Raw genomic sequence first — 14,088 nt, 5'->3', positions numbered from 1 at the left:
CCAATGTGGAGAATGCTCTATTTTTAATAGCTTATAACAGCAGAGTACAGAGTAATAAGTATGAGAAGTAGCATATCAAATTTCTTTTCATTGATATCCATCTCCCAATGACATCAAAGGATTACAATCTGTCCATAATCTACTTCCAGAGTTCTTGTTGCAATAGAGAAGGACTATTACCCATTTTTAAATATCACTCAGAATTAATATCTTCAGTGAGAGAAATGGAAAAATTAACACAAACCTTAAGACCTCCAGCAGATAGAAGAAAATGTTCTTTAGGGACTTGATTGAAGCAGTGTATTCACAGCAGTCTTTTCAATGGAAGGCATTCACAAAGGAAGTCCCATGGAAGACAGTGTGGCTTTGACATGCAAGGTGTTTCTGGAAGGAAAGAAAAGCACACCATTAGATTATGCCCACAGCGCGAACACTGCCCGTCTCAGCCTTTGTGGTCAGAAAGCACTGTTAGCATGTATTGCTATTATTAATATAATAGTAGTAAATTCTGTTAATATTGTTCCTCCCAAGTCTCCTTATGTATAAATGTCAGAGTGGGAAATGGTAACCTTTCAGCACTGCTTTTAGAAATTTCTAAAGGTCAGATGTATTTTACTAATTAAGGGAAATATGCTTCTCCCTTTATCTAAACAGGCTGAGGATTGAAGAACTGTGGATGGTGTATGAGTCCAAAGGCAGCAACACTACAATTTACTGAGTGCCTACCTGCTGCAAGGCACTGTGCAAGAGGTTTCGTATACATGGACATTTTAACCTGAAGAACAGCCCTACAATGGAGAGTATTGGCTCCATTTTACAGATGAGAAGACTAAAGCACAGTCAGGCTTAGAACTTGGGTCTCTCAAAGCCCAAAGGCCTCAGGTATGGCTCTTATCCTCATTTCACTTGTGGCCTATCAGGTTTAGAAAAATTTTTCACAAACAAAATGTATGAGAACAGATAATGTTGCAATATACTAAATTAATTCAAATATTAATAATTTAATTAAGAAATCACTTACTTTTATTTTATTTTTTACCAAATATTGTCTTTTTTTTTTTATCCTCACCCAAGAATATGTTTTCACTGATTTTTTTTTAGAGAGAGAGAAACATCAGTTGCCTCCCATATTCTCCTCTACCTGGGATCCAACCCAAAACCTAAGTCTGTGCCCTGACCAGAAACAGAACCCACAACCTTCTGGCATGTGGGACGATGCTCAATCAACTGAGCTCAAATATTGTCTAATTCAGTCAAGCCCCACAGAATACAGACACTAAGCTTTAAGCAGTGCACTTCTCCCATTTTTCTTTCTTATGCAAAGAGACGGAACTCATTGGAAACCCAGCAGCTCCCTTGTGTTATGGGGCAGGTTTGTGTGTTGTGTCCCATCAAAGAGAGGGACACAAACATCTGGTCTTCCTATAGTCCATTCGCGTGACTCACAGATCCTTCACTGTCTCAGTGAAAGCGAATGCCTTCTTTCCCAAGGGTTTTCCTGACGCAAGAAAAATGGAACCCCACCTTCTGCGGATATCCCTGAGTGCTATTACTGCATCTCCTCATGGCTGTCTCCATCATAATGGCTGAGAGTGACTGAGCAAGGCTCAACAGGACTCCATCTAGATTTCTACTCCCTTTTTAGTCAAATATCTGCATGTTTCAGGTGGTTCCAGTGCCCACACAGATAGCCCACAGCTTACCCTCCACCAGCTGTCCCAGCATCCACTCCTACTGTGTGTTTCAGGGTCACTGCCCACCAATTAATCACTTCAAAATTTCTCTTGAAGTTCCAGCCTTTAATGCCACAGACTTCTGTCTGCATCTTGGAACTTTTAGTGCATACCCACACTGCGTTGGGAAGGTTAGAAAATGATGGAATAGAAAGGTCACACTTAGCTTTTTAAATTTTTTCTTTTCTTTTCTTTTCGGCACCAAAAGCTTAAGTCATGAATAAGAAACAAGGAAAAAAGACTGATAGTATTTTCAGAGCTTTGCAGGCATGTAGTCTGGGATTATTACATTGGGAATAAAAGAAAAAAGAACAGAGCCAGAGCAGTTTATCTTTGCATAAAAGAAGGGGGGAAAGCATGACAAAGAATGGGGAGGTATTTGGACTGCAGAATCCAACCAAAATGACAGGGACACAAAATAAATGGAAGCTTGTCTTAAAGTGTCATATACTAGTGTTCTGTTTACTTTATACAATTTCAAAACAAAGTGTCATATTATATGCCTAAACTTGTAGACCCCTTTTCCCATAAAAGCCCAAAGGCAATTTTCTAGTACAGTGCGGCCTTGACTTACGAGTGTCCCGACTAACGAGTTTTTCGAGATACGAGCCGTCTCTCGGCTGATTTTTTGCTTTGAGTTGTGAGCTAAAATTCGGGTTACGAGCCAGCTTCAGATACCCCACCGCTAGTTGGCGCAGCGAACGTCACAGTGAATGCCACATCAGCCCAGCATCACGTGTCTCACTCATTCACTTTATGATTTGACATACGAGTTACGAGCTCCGTCACAGAACAAATTAAACTCGTAAGTCAAGGCCCCACTGTATTCACTCAGCCACTGTTTATTGCATACTTATGAGTTAATCAACAAGTAAGAAAACTCTAGGAACACTAAAATAAGCAAGATAATCTTTCCCCGAATCATGTTACTACCTTGCAGAGAGACACAACTAGGATGTTAAAAATTATAAGAAGGTGGTACTTGAAAGAATGGGGTCTGGACCAGACCACCTGGAGTTGTTCCTGCTTTATCACTTACTAACTGTATGACCTGGGCAAGGTACTTAAACTCTTTAACCTCAGCTTCTTCATCTGCAAAATGCAGAATGACATGCTTCTGGCACAGGTGGTTGTGAGCATTAAGTAAAAATCAACACAGAGTGCTTGGCCCAGCCAGTGGCACTTGGCAAGAACTCATCAAATGTGAGGAAGATGGAGAATTAGTGCACAGCAGAACAGGATGACACTGGTGAGGCAGAAAGTGCTCAGACTCCAGTGGGGAAGGTAACATGCATAGCCATCCATAACTAAACAGGCACAAATGATTAGGCTTTTACAGATTCTCTGATGATTATTGAAAAGCGAGACAATGTGCTTCTTTAGAAAACAATAGATCTATGGAATTAGACATTATTTTCTAGGATTTTGTGTGAAAGTAGATAACTACCATAACAATATAGCCGGAAATGATAAAAACAAAATCTTTCTATTGCTATTAAAAAAAGACACAATATCCCACTGGACTCTGTTCTATTCAATTGTAATCCAAAAATGACACCGTGGCTTTTAATGGAACCTGGCAAGATCTATACATACCATTTTAAAATTCAGCCTCAAATTTAAATTACTGGGCTTGTGATATCATACAGTAGTGATTTTTTTTCATTATTTATGCTTCTAGTAAATCTTAAAATCAGGGAGTGAGAGTCCCCCAAGGTTGTCATTCTTTTTTTCAAACATGTTTGACTCGCCCTAACTGGTTTGGCTCTGTGGATAGAGCGTTGGCCTGCGGACTGAAAGGTCCTAGGTTCGATTCCAGTCAAGGGCATGTACCTTGGTTGCGGGCACATCCTCAGTAGGAGGTGTGCAGGAGGCAGCTGATTGATGTTTCTCTTTCATCGATGTTTCTAACTCTCTATCCCTCTCCCTTTCTCTCCTTAAAAAATCAATAAAATATATTTTAAAAAAAGTGTTTGACTCAATAAAAAATATAGAGAAAAAAGTGATTCTTATAAGAACTTGTATTTCTATTAAATTTTAGAACCAATTTGTTAATTTCTCAAAAAAAAAACCACCAACAACAACACACATCCCACCTTTTGGGAACCATGTTCAATCTATATATTACTTTGGGAATAAAACAACATCTTCATAACACTGAGTCTTCCATTCTAGAATATGGTATCGCTCTTCATTGATATAGGTCTTCTTCAATTTTTATCACAAATCTATATATATAAAACCCTAATATGCAAATAGACCGAATGGCAGAACAACCAAATAACCAGTTGCTATGACCACCAGAGGGTGCGTGCGGAACATGGCAAGGGTTGGCAGCAGGCAGCAGAGCACAGAACATGGCGGGTGTTGGCCACGGCAGGATGGTGGAGCAGGTGAGTTGGGGTGCCAGAACAAGGCAGGGTGCCAGCTGCTGTCATCAGGGCAAGCTTCTGGTGGTAACTAAAAATTCTTTGCTCCTGCTCACCGCGGTCCTGCCCGGTGCACCTGCTGCCAGTGCCCAGCGCCGATCCTGATTGCTCGGCGTTGTCAGTGGGTGCGAGCAGCAGCTGCTGACCTGATCGCCCTTCAGGGCTTCTCTACCTCCTCCTCCTCCTCCTGAGGTGCCATCGGGGCAGCAGCCACTGCTTGCACCTGCTGAGGGCGCTGGCCCTGCTTGCATCCACTGCTGGTGCCGGCCCCAATCACTCTGCACCTTAAGCAGGTGTGAGCGGGGCCAGTGCCTTCAGCACATGGGAGTGGCGGAAGCAGGAGCAGGGCTGCTGGCAGAGAGGGGACCGGGGGCCATAATGGGAGGGGTTGGGCAGGGGCGCAGAGGATGGGCTGAGACCTGCCCCTGTGCCCACCACAGCCTCGTGGCCTACAGTTCCTTTCAAGGTGCACGAATTAGTGCACTGGGCCCTAGTGTTTTATAATTTTCAGTGTACAGGTCTTGTACTTCTTCATCTAAATATATAATCTTATGGTTTGATAGTATTATAAAAGGTACTGTTTTTTCATTTCATTTTCAAATTATTTCTTGGTTTATAGAAAGAAAATTGATACTTTTATATTGACCTGTATCCTGAAGCCTTGATAATTTCAATAAATTTTTGCTGTTCAAATGAAACTTTTTAGGTTCCTTAGGATTTTCACAACCATGCTATTTACAAATAGAGATCATTTAATTACTTTGTCCTATCCAATATGTTACCTTTTAAAATTTATTTTTAGTGAATCCTATTGCATTGGCCAGTACAATGTTAAACAGAATTAGTGAGGGTGGATACCCATGTCTTATTCCTGATTTAAGAGAAAAGTATTCATTGCCTTATATTGTTAGTGTAGGTTTTTCATAGATGCCCTTTATCAGATTAAGAAAAATGCCTTCTATTTCTAGTTTTGCTGAGAGTTTTTATCACCATTAGGTGCTGAATTTTGTAAATGTTTTTTCTGAGTCTACTGTGATAATCACATGATTTTTCCTCTCCTTTATTCCATTTATGTGGAAATATTATTTGAATGTTAGCGTATACTTGCATACCTGGAATAAATTCAATTTCATTAGGATGTATTATTACTTCTATATATCACTGTATTCTATTAATAATTATGGGTTTAATATTTATAATATTTTTGCATCTATGGTCATGGAAGGTATCAATGTGCAATTTTTGTTATAGTGGCCTTATCATGAGTTAGTACTAAAATTATACAGATTTCTGCCTTGGCCGGGTAGCTCAGTTGGTCAGAGCATTTTCCCAATATGCCAAGATTGTGGGTTCAATCCCTGGTCAGGGCACATACACAAAGCAACCAATGAATGCATAAACAAGTGAAACAACTAATCGATCTCTCTCTCTCTCTCTCTCTCTCTCTCTCTCTCTCTCTCTCTCTCTCTCTGTGTGTGTGTGTTTCTCTCTCTCTTTCAATGTGTATTCTCCACATTGGCTTTCTTCATGTAAGTATCAGGTAAATCTCATTTCAAGACTGTCTTTCTGAAAATATGTTTTCCTAAGGTTTAATGCTATCTCCTATCTGGAATAACTCTTTAATTTAATTGATGGATCCTTCTTTAAGGATCCATCTCCCCTTCCTCTCACACTTTCTAAAATCAATAAATCACAAATTAAAAAATAAATAAAGTTATGCAGATTTCAGACAATGACTTGGGAAGTGTTGTCTCTATTTTCTGTATTTTCTCAAGATTAATATTATTTCTTCCTGAAAAGTTTGAAGGAATTTACTAGTACTAATACCATCTGTATCTGGAATTTTCTATTTGGGACAGCTTTCAATTACAAATTCAACTAATTTAACAAATACAGAGTTATTCCTATTTTCTACTTCTTCTTGTATCAGTTTTAATAGATCTTATCTTACTAAACAAGGGATTGCTCCAATTCATCTAAAATGATTTTCTTTGTCTCTTACTGTTTCTCACACCCTATAGTAACAATTCCTGCACTTAATGTCTTTTCCATTCTACTTTACTTGACTAAACTTTATCCATCTCTCTGAGTCTTCTTCCTTGACATATTCCTCTAAACGATACTTTTTTCTTCTTTTCTTAGCTTTTCTAGCCCTTACTAATTTAATCTTATACTCTGTATTTTTCATTATCTTTTATTAGTTTCCTTTTTTCTCTGAAAATAGATTATGGGATCCTTGAAGGCAGAAATTATATCTTAACCTTCACTGTTTCATAGTATCTAACATAGTCTTTAACATTAAATAAATATTTATAAGATTATTGATTTGTCCACTCTTTGGGTTAATTGAACCATCCATTGTGGATGAATTTGGAGCATCTTACAGTGCCAGAAAGCATGGAAGTGTTAAAAATAATAATAAAGCCCAGCCAGTATTGCTCAGTTGTTGAGAGTGGATCTATGAACCAGGAGGTCACAGTTTGATTTCTAGTTATGGCACATGCCTGGGTTACAGGCTCAATGCATGCAGGAGACAGTTGATCAATTATTTTCTTTTATCAGTGATGTTTCTCTCTTCTCTCTCTCTCTCTCTCTCTCTCTCTCTCTCTCTCTCTCCCTCTCTGAAATCAATAAAAATATTTTTTTTAAAATAATACTCATAAAAATAAGGAACTAAACTTGGGCATGTCAAAAGGCACAGGAGTCAACCTAAAATAGCTCCCAATGGCCACAACTTAAACCACTTGAGTAACAAAACAAATAATCTTACTATTAAGATTTCTCAGTAGCATGATTATTGCACCCACTTTCAATTTTAATTTGTGACATGGCATTCCCAAAGGAGTAATACTATTAAGAAATTCGATGGAAAATGTTCCTTTTTGGCATCATCTGTTGAATCGATGGAATCATCACTCAATGCGTGAGTCAACATTTATTTTTAAATTGTCAGTGTGCGTCATATGTACTGGCTGGCTGGTCAGTTGGATGGTCAGATGAATGGACGGTTGGTCACTTAGCCTTTTATATATATAGATACCTTTTATACAAGGAAAAGGTACTTTTCTCTAGAATCCAAAAGCCTCATCCATTCATAACAAAAAAAGAGAGAGAAAAAAGAGTTCTAGTCTATAAAACATTTGACTTATACTCTTCAAAACTGAAAGGTTATGAAAGGCAAGGAAAAACCGAGATTGGAGGAAAGTAAGGGGACTTGATCCCTGTGGTATCCTAGATTGGATCCTGGAACAGAAACAAACAAACACAAAACAGAATTGAAAAACTGGTGTAGTGTGGTTAAAGGTATAGCTAATTTTACTGTACCAATGTTAATTTCTTTGTTTTAATAAATGTACTATAGTTAGGGAACCACAGCTACCATTGAGGGAAGCAGGGTGAAGGATATACAGGCACTTTCTGTATTGTCTTGGTAAATCTAAAATTATTTCAAAGTCAGAAGTTTTTTAGATGAAAAAATATCTATTATTTCATTCCACACATTTATGTTCGGATTTACTGGTAGTCTGTGCTCCTTGTGCTTATATTAATAATTGAACTTATGTTCTCTTTTATGATAGAGTAATTTGGATTTATAATTAAACATAAACTAATTTTATAAAATGAGCTAAACAAGAGTAATTTATCAGTAACATTATAATTTACTAGTAATATTACTAATAGCCATATTACTAATAGCCATGTTAGTAATAGCCATAACAACTGCTTCCAAGAAGACACAGGGTACCATAAGGGAAGTAAATAATAAAGGTCAATATCCATTACCACTCTTACTTTAAAAATAATGGAGATAATACTGATCTCTAAGAAAATAAATGATGAAATGAAACATAGCTATCCTTTAGTGAGGTAGTACCAAATTACTTCACACTGTAACTTCTTAAGCAACTGTAAAAAAACATGAGATCTATACTGGTTTCCACCTCAAGATGGTAAACAGATCTCATCAGTTTATTCCATGCATTCTTAGGTTCTCATTAACATTAAAGTCAACAATACAAATTTTCATAAATCTATAAAAACAAAGAAAATGGGAACTGATGAAACATTCCAGCAAAATTCTAGATAATAGAATTGAACAAAGACTGATAACTTGGATACATGTGAGAATGGAGGATGATCAAAAGAATGCAGAATCGTAGAGACCCTGCTGGGAAACACAGTAGAAAGTAAGATCCTGGACCATCATCTTTATGATCCTGAGTTCCCAGTCAAATTTTCATTCTTAAATATATTTGGATAATGACTATTGAAAAACATTCAAAAAAAGTTGGAAAGATTAAAGAAAATATCTACTATAAGCAAGCAAACAAATAAATAAAAATGACCTTGAGGAAACCTCAGTAATTTTTTGGAACAAACAGGAATTTAAAAAACTTTAATAAACAAGAACAGAATTCTATAAAAAGAAGGAACAGAAAATAGGAAGAAAGAGTACTAGAAGATTAAAAGTATAATAGTAAAAAAAAATTTATTAAATCAATATAAGGTAAGAAAATAGTTTTGAATGAGTCTCCCAACAAGTTAAATAAAACATTGAAAGAAAAATGGAAAACACAAGAGAAAAGATGTACAGAATCCAACCTGGAGGACCAACAACTAAAATTTCTAAAGAGAATTCCAAACACAAAAAACAGAGGAGAAAGATTAATCAGAGAAATAATTTAAAAGAAATTCCCACCACTAAAGGTCACAAGTTTTCAGAATAAAAGGGCCCATTAACAGGCCCATCAAAAGGGCCTATCAAGCAAAGAACTATACTTAGATATGTTTTACTCAGAAATCCTAAAAATAAGTTTCTAAAAATCGAGGGGAGAAAAAGCAACTTTCAAAGGAACAAGAATCAGATTTCTTATCAGCAACACTAGATGTTAAAAATAGGGCAATGTCTCCAAAATTCCTAAAGAAAATTATTTTAAGCTATACTTCTTGATTTAGCAAAAACATTAATCAAGTCATTTTTAGATATGTAGACATTCAGAATATTTGCCTCCTGCATGCCCTTTCTTTGCAGATTTCCGAGGATATGCTTCGGCAGCACGTGGAAATAAAGTGAGAAAGAGGAAGACATGGATCCAGGGGAGATCGGTGCCTAGCCAGCAGTTACTCCAGCCCGGGACAGAGGAAGGTGCCCAGGAAAAGAAGGAATTTCAAAGATTTCGTTCTACCTACTGAGAAGCTGAAGGTAGATAATGGTGCCATAAAGGTAGATGATGCAAAGAAAAATAAAAGCAATTAGGAACACTAAGAAACACAAAACACTATAGGAAATAAGTCAGTGTAATCATAGTACATTACTTTGGTCAGCAGTGAATAATCCTATATAATAAAAGGCTAATATGCAAATCAACCGAATGGCAGAATGACCGGTCGCTATGACACTCACTGACCACCAGGGGGCAGATGTTCAACGCTCCATGGCAGCACTAAGGATTTCTGACTGATGGCTTAGGCCCACTCCCCATGGGCTTCTGGAGTGCATGATTTACATGCACTGGGTCTCTAGTAATTACATATTCATAATGCATTTTATTAATTTTTACCTTTAGAATCAACCTAAGATAAAATACTAAGTTTGTTTTATGGTTAAAAAACAAATTTAAAGGATATCAAGCATAATAATACAAAATTAAAAGTACAAATGAGAGTACTAGAAGGCATTGAAGAAAGAAAAAGTTATGGAAAGGGTAACATTCTCATCTTACAAAGTAAGAAATCATTAGATACTATCTACGGTTAATAAGATTGATAAGGAATAAGTGTGTTATTTAAAGCCCCATAGGTAACCAGAGAGAACTAAAAAGTGAGTGTGTATTGGGAGTGGGGAAGTAGTAGTACAAATAAGCTAGAATCTTATCTATTATAATAAATCAACAGATAATATCTAAATTTCACAAATCAAGAAATGTTAATTATACACACAAACACACATACATGTACTTGACTCAGCCAGTCTCACAAATATATTTAGAGCAATAAAGGCACTAACAAAAGTATAAACACAGAGACATCAAAATAATTATATTTTGCTTTTCTCTGCAATAAATTTGGAGGTGAGATCCGGGACTATAGTTTTTCATTATAAGCCTACTGTAATTTTTCAATTTATAAAGGTATATATAGCTACATTATTTTATTGATAAAATAAATGTGAAATATTTATTAACATTTTAAAAATATCTATTTGGAAATCATCCAACTAGACTATGTGCTTCATAGTATAGCCCTCCGTATTTAAATTAGGTCTTGTTGGTATTTCAGAAATTAAAATACTATACTTCAAAGTCTTAAACAGAAATGTCTTCTCCAAATTCTATCCCATGGCAGACAATATCACAAAAACATTTTAAAATACATGATAAAATAGCCTACTTCAGGGATATTATTTGCTAAAGAATTTTTTTTAATATGGTTAAAATATTTGTGGAAACTACATGAGGTAAGTAAATGCCAGTCCTTCATACACTCCAAGATGAGACTTCAGACACAGCAGAGGAAAGGGCCAGATCAGTCTCTTGTGCTCACTCGCACAGCAATGGAAGCTGCTTCAATCAGAGCCATTCTGAAATATCCTGAGCCTGTCACTTATGTCCTTTGGAACTGCCAATAAGCAAGATGACAAACGGCCCATCAGAATCAGGGTCTATGAGCTATATCCCCAATTTTCATTTCTAGGACACAATACCTCCACCATCAAACATGATATGGCTCAGATGACTTTAGACATACTGGGACCCAACAGAACTTATGTCACTTGAAATTTGGATGTACTCGGCATGGCATGAAGTTGAATTTTCTGAATATAATAATGATTCTGTGATACAAATTTGGAAAAAAATAAAAATGATGTGGAAAATCTTTAAAAAGAAACAAATTTCAATATAAGAAAGATTGTAGAGCCTGTGGATGATACTCTCATTCATCTTCAAATTCCCTTTGCTTTGCGTTTAAACATCTCAAAGAAAGAGTTTTCTAATGTCATTCAGTATAGGCCAACATCTGAAATTCAACGACAGACTTTAAGTACTTCCCATCTTGTAGCAGCTTTAAAAATAAATGCTGGCTTGCTTTTCATAGGGAGAAAAAAAAGCAGAACCCCCAACCCCCTTTTCCTGAATGAGAATCTTCCAGCTGCTGCAAAGTTTCTAGACACACATTCTCAGGCTTGGGTAGTCCTACATATAAATACTCACTTTTAACAAAAATTAGGGCTTAGAAAGGCTCACAAGTAGTAACAGACTTTAGATCTCTGTTTGGAAATCATGGAGTTTATCTGTACATATATAGAGATAGATACTAGAGGCCCGGTGCATGAAATTCATGCACTGGGGGCGGGGGGGGGGTCCCTCAGCCCAGCCTGCACCCTCTCCAATCTCGGACCCCTCGGGGAATGTCTGACTGCCGGTGGAATTGGGCCTAAACCGGCAGTCAGACATCCCTCTCACAATCCAGGACTGCTGGCTCCCAACCGCTCGCCTATCTGCCTGCCTGATTGCCCCTAACTGCTTCTGCCTGCCAGCCTGGTCACCCCCTAACTACTCCCCTGCCAGGCTGATCAACGCCTAACTGCTCCCCTGCTGGCCTGATTGCCCCCAACTGCCCTCGCCCGCAGGCCTGGTCCCCACCAACTGTCCTCCCCTGCTGGCCTGGTTCCCCCCAAATGCCCTCCCTTGCCAGCCATCTTGTGGTGGCCATTCTGTGACAACGACAACATGGGGGCAGCCATCATGTGACCATCTTGTGCGAGGGTGTAAGAGTTAATTTTCATATTACCTCTTTATTATATAGGATGATTAGAAGAAGGAAGTTACCAAAATGTTTTTGCAATAGAATAACAAGCAATAGAATAAGTTCCATGACAGCAAGGATGTTCTCATTTACTTCTATATCCCATTATCTAGAAGATAATCCTACATGTAATAAGTATTCTATAAATGACTGTAAATAATTTTATTGTAAGAGCAAAGGAGCAAGTGCAGGTGAGAGTGCTTTATAAATTCTAAAACATTCTAAGAGTTTAGTTTTCACTGTTGTTATTTCACATAATTCAATCCCCTGTCCGGGCCCTAGCAAGGCCATTCCCTGCATGTTGAAGGCTAACACTGCCCTGTGTAATTAGTTTCACCTACAGGCGAGGCAGAATAGTGCAGTTGTTCAGAGGATAAACTCTGGAACCAGACTGTCTGAGTTCAAATTCTGCCTCTAAGTCTGACTTACTGGCTGTATGACTTTGAGCAAGTTATTTACCCTTTTATGCTTAGCCTGTCCATCTATAAATTGGGAGAGAGTAATGCCTAACTTATGGGAATGTGAGAATGAAATGGGTTTCTGTGTATCACTCACTGAAAATGGGCTGGCACACTGAAAGCACTAAGGGCTGTTGCTAGTGCTGATACTACTGTTTTACTACAAGATGTAGAAAAGGAAATTCAATGTTATTTTTTAACTAATGTCATATAACTTTTAACAATATGTTTTATGTTCCCGAATTCTTTAAGTTTCAACTTTATGCACCATTTGTCTACATACTTACCTGCTTAAAGAGTCCAGTGGAGTCACAACCCAGTAACTTACATGATTTGAATACCTTCTGGATGTTGGCTGAGGCATTTAAGCACAGAGGCAGCTTCAGGGTCTCTATCCTCTGCATGCTTTTGAAAGCACATTGCTAAATGTTCGCTCTCTCATGAAGGCCTTTTCATGTGACTTGGACATGACACGCTTCTTTAAAGTAAAACAGTTCTAACTGTTAGTGGGATTGGCTTTAGTAGCATTCTTAATGTTGATAAGTTAACATACTTTCAGATAATTTCATTCAGAAGAGTTTAATTATGATTTTATGAAAAAACATATTGTTTGTTCAGTTATATTTATATGAAATCTCTGCTCCATTAGTATTGAAATTCAGATGTCAGTTTATTTCCATGTGAACACAGCAGATTGATGTGAAGTTTTCTGGATACTTTAAAAGGAAAAATCCAAAATAAAACAACACACCACTTCTGAATCATATTCTGAGTTAGGAGTAAGAAGTTTCAGGTAGAATTTACTAAATTAGATCAAGGAGATCTTCTGGCAGGGAGGGGGTTGCCAAAGACATTCTGAAATTCCCAAAATAAAGCATAAAGCAATGTGCCATTTCACTTGCTCTTTTATAGTGCTTTGGGAAATGTTAGACTGCTGATCTGCATCCTTATAGGAGGAAAACTATCACCAGCAGCTGCTTCAAAGTGTAATACTCTTGCAGGATCATACTAAGAGATGTGAGAGGAGGTCACCAGAAATTTTCTTTCCATAGTGATGCCAGCATAAAGCTTAAAAGTGCGCGTGTATTCATATTTGTGTATGTTATAATATATATACAGTATACATACAGAAGGTGGTTTGTTGACTTATACTTTTACAAGAGCAGGTTGAGTTTTTCTATTAGCAGTAGGTCTAAAAATGGCTGGTCAGATTATAACTGTTACAAACAGTTCCACAAAAATCTTCCCAGAATATCAGAGCTACTTCTCACTTGCTTTCCTTCTGACTATACCGTACACTTCTAATTACACAAAACTGTTTGAGGCTCTCCTACCATTTTGCATATTTTCATCCAAAAATTCAAACCTATTCCATCCTGAGAACAAAAGCTGGCAAGAAGCACTCAAGTGATGAGTGAACAAAATGCAATAAAAAAGCAACATACTGACATAGAAATGTCATGTGAGCTGCTGAATGGCACGCGGCTCCAAAGTTTACCAAAATATTTTAAAACACTTTGCCAATGAGCATATAATTGACTGAAGGACTTGCCAGCACTATTCTAGAGATGTCTAACATACTACATAATAAAGAAAATAATTTACAATAAAAAATTAAATGTTAGAAATACATTTTTAGAGCTCTTTAAAAACCAGTGCATA

The 14,088-nt window shown here is 37.3% G+C and overlaps 1 protein-coding gene across 5 annotated transcripts in view; it reads right to left on the bottom strand.

Moving 5' to 3' along the window:
• The window catches only part of ENOX1 (ecto-NOX disulfide-thiol exchanger 1), a 611,845-nt gene that overhangs the window by 301,245 nt on the left and 296,512 nt on the right, over positions 1–14,088 (bottom strand). For all 5 annotated transcript variants that reach the window (XM_059684703.1, XM_059684702.1, XM_059684704.1 and 2 more), the window contains one exon: positions 245–384. The gene's annotated coding sequence lies outside the window, so the exon portion shown is untranslated. The remainder of the gene's footprint in view (positions 1–244; positions 385–14,088) is intronic.

Source organism: Myotis daubentonii, chromosome 2, assembly GCF_963259705.1.
Source record: "Myotis daubentonii chromosome 2, mMyoDau2.1, whole genome shotgun sequence".
Lineage (NCBI taxonomy): Eukaryota > Metazoa > Chordata > Mammalia > Chiroptera > Vespertilionidae > Myotis > Myotis daubentonii.
Note: the sequence above shows the minus strand (reverse complement) of the source record. Positions and strands in the feature narration are given on the sequence as shown.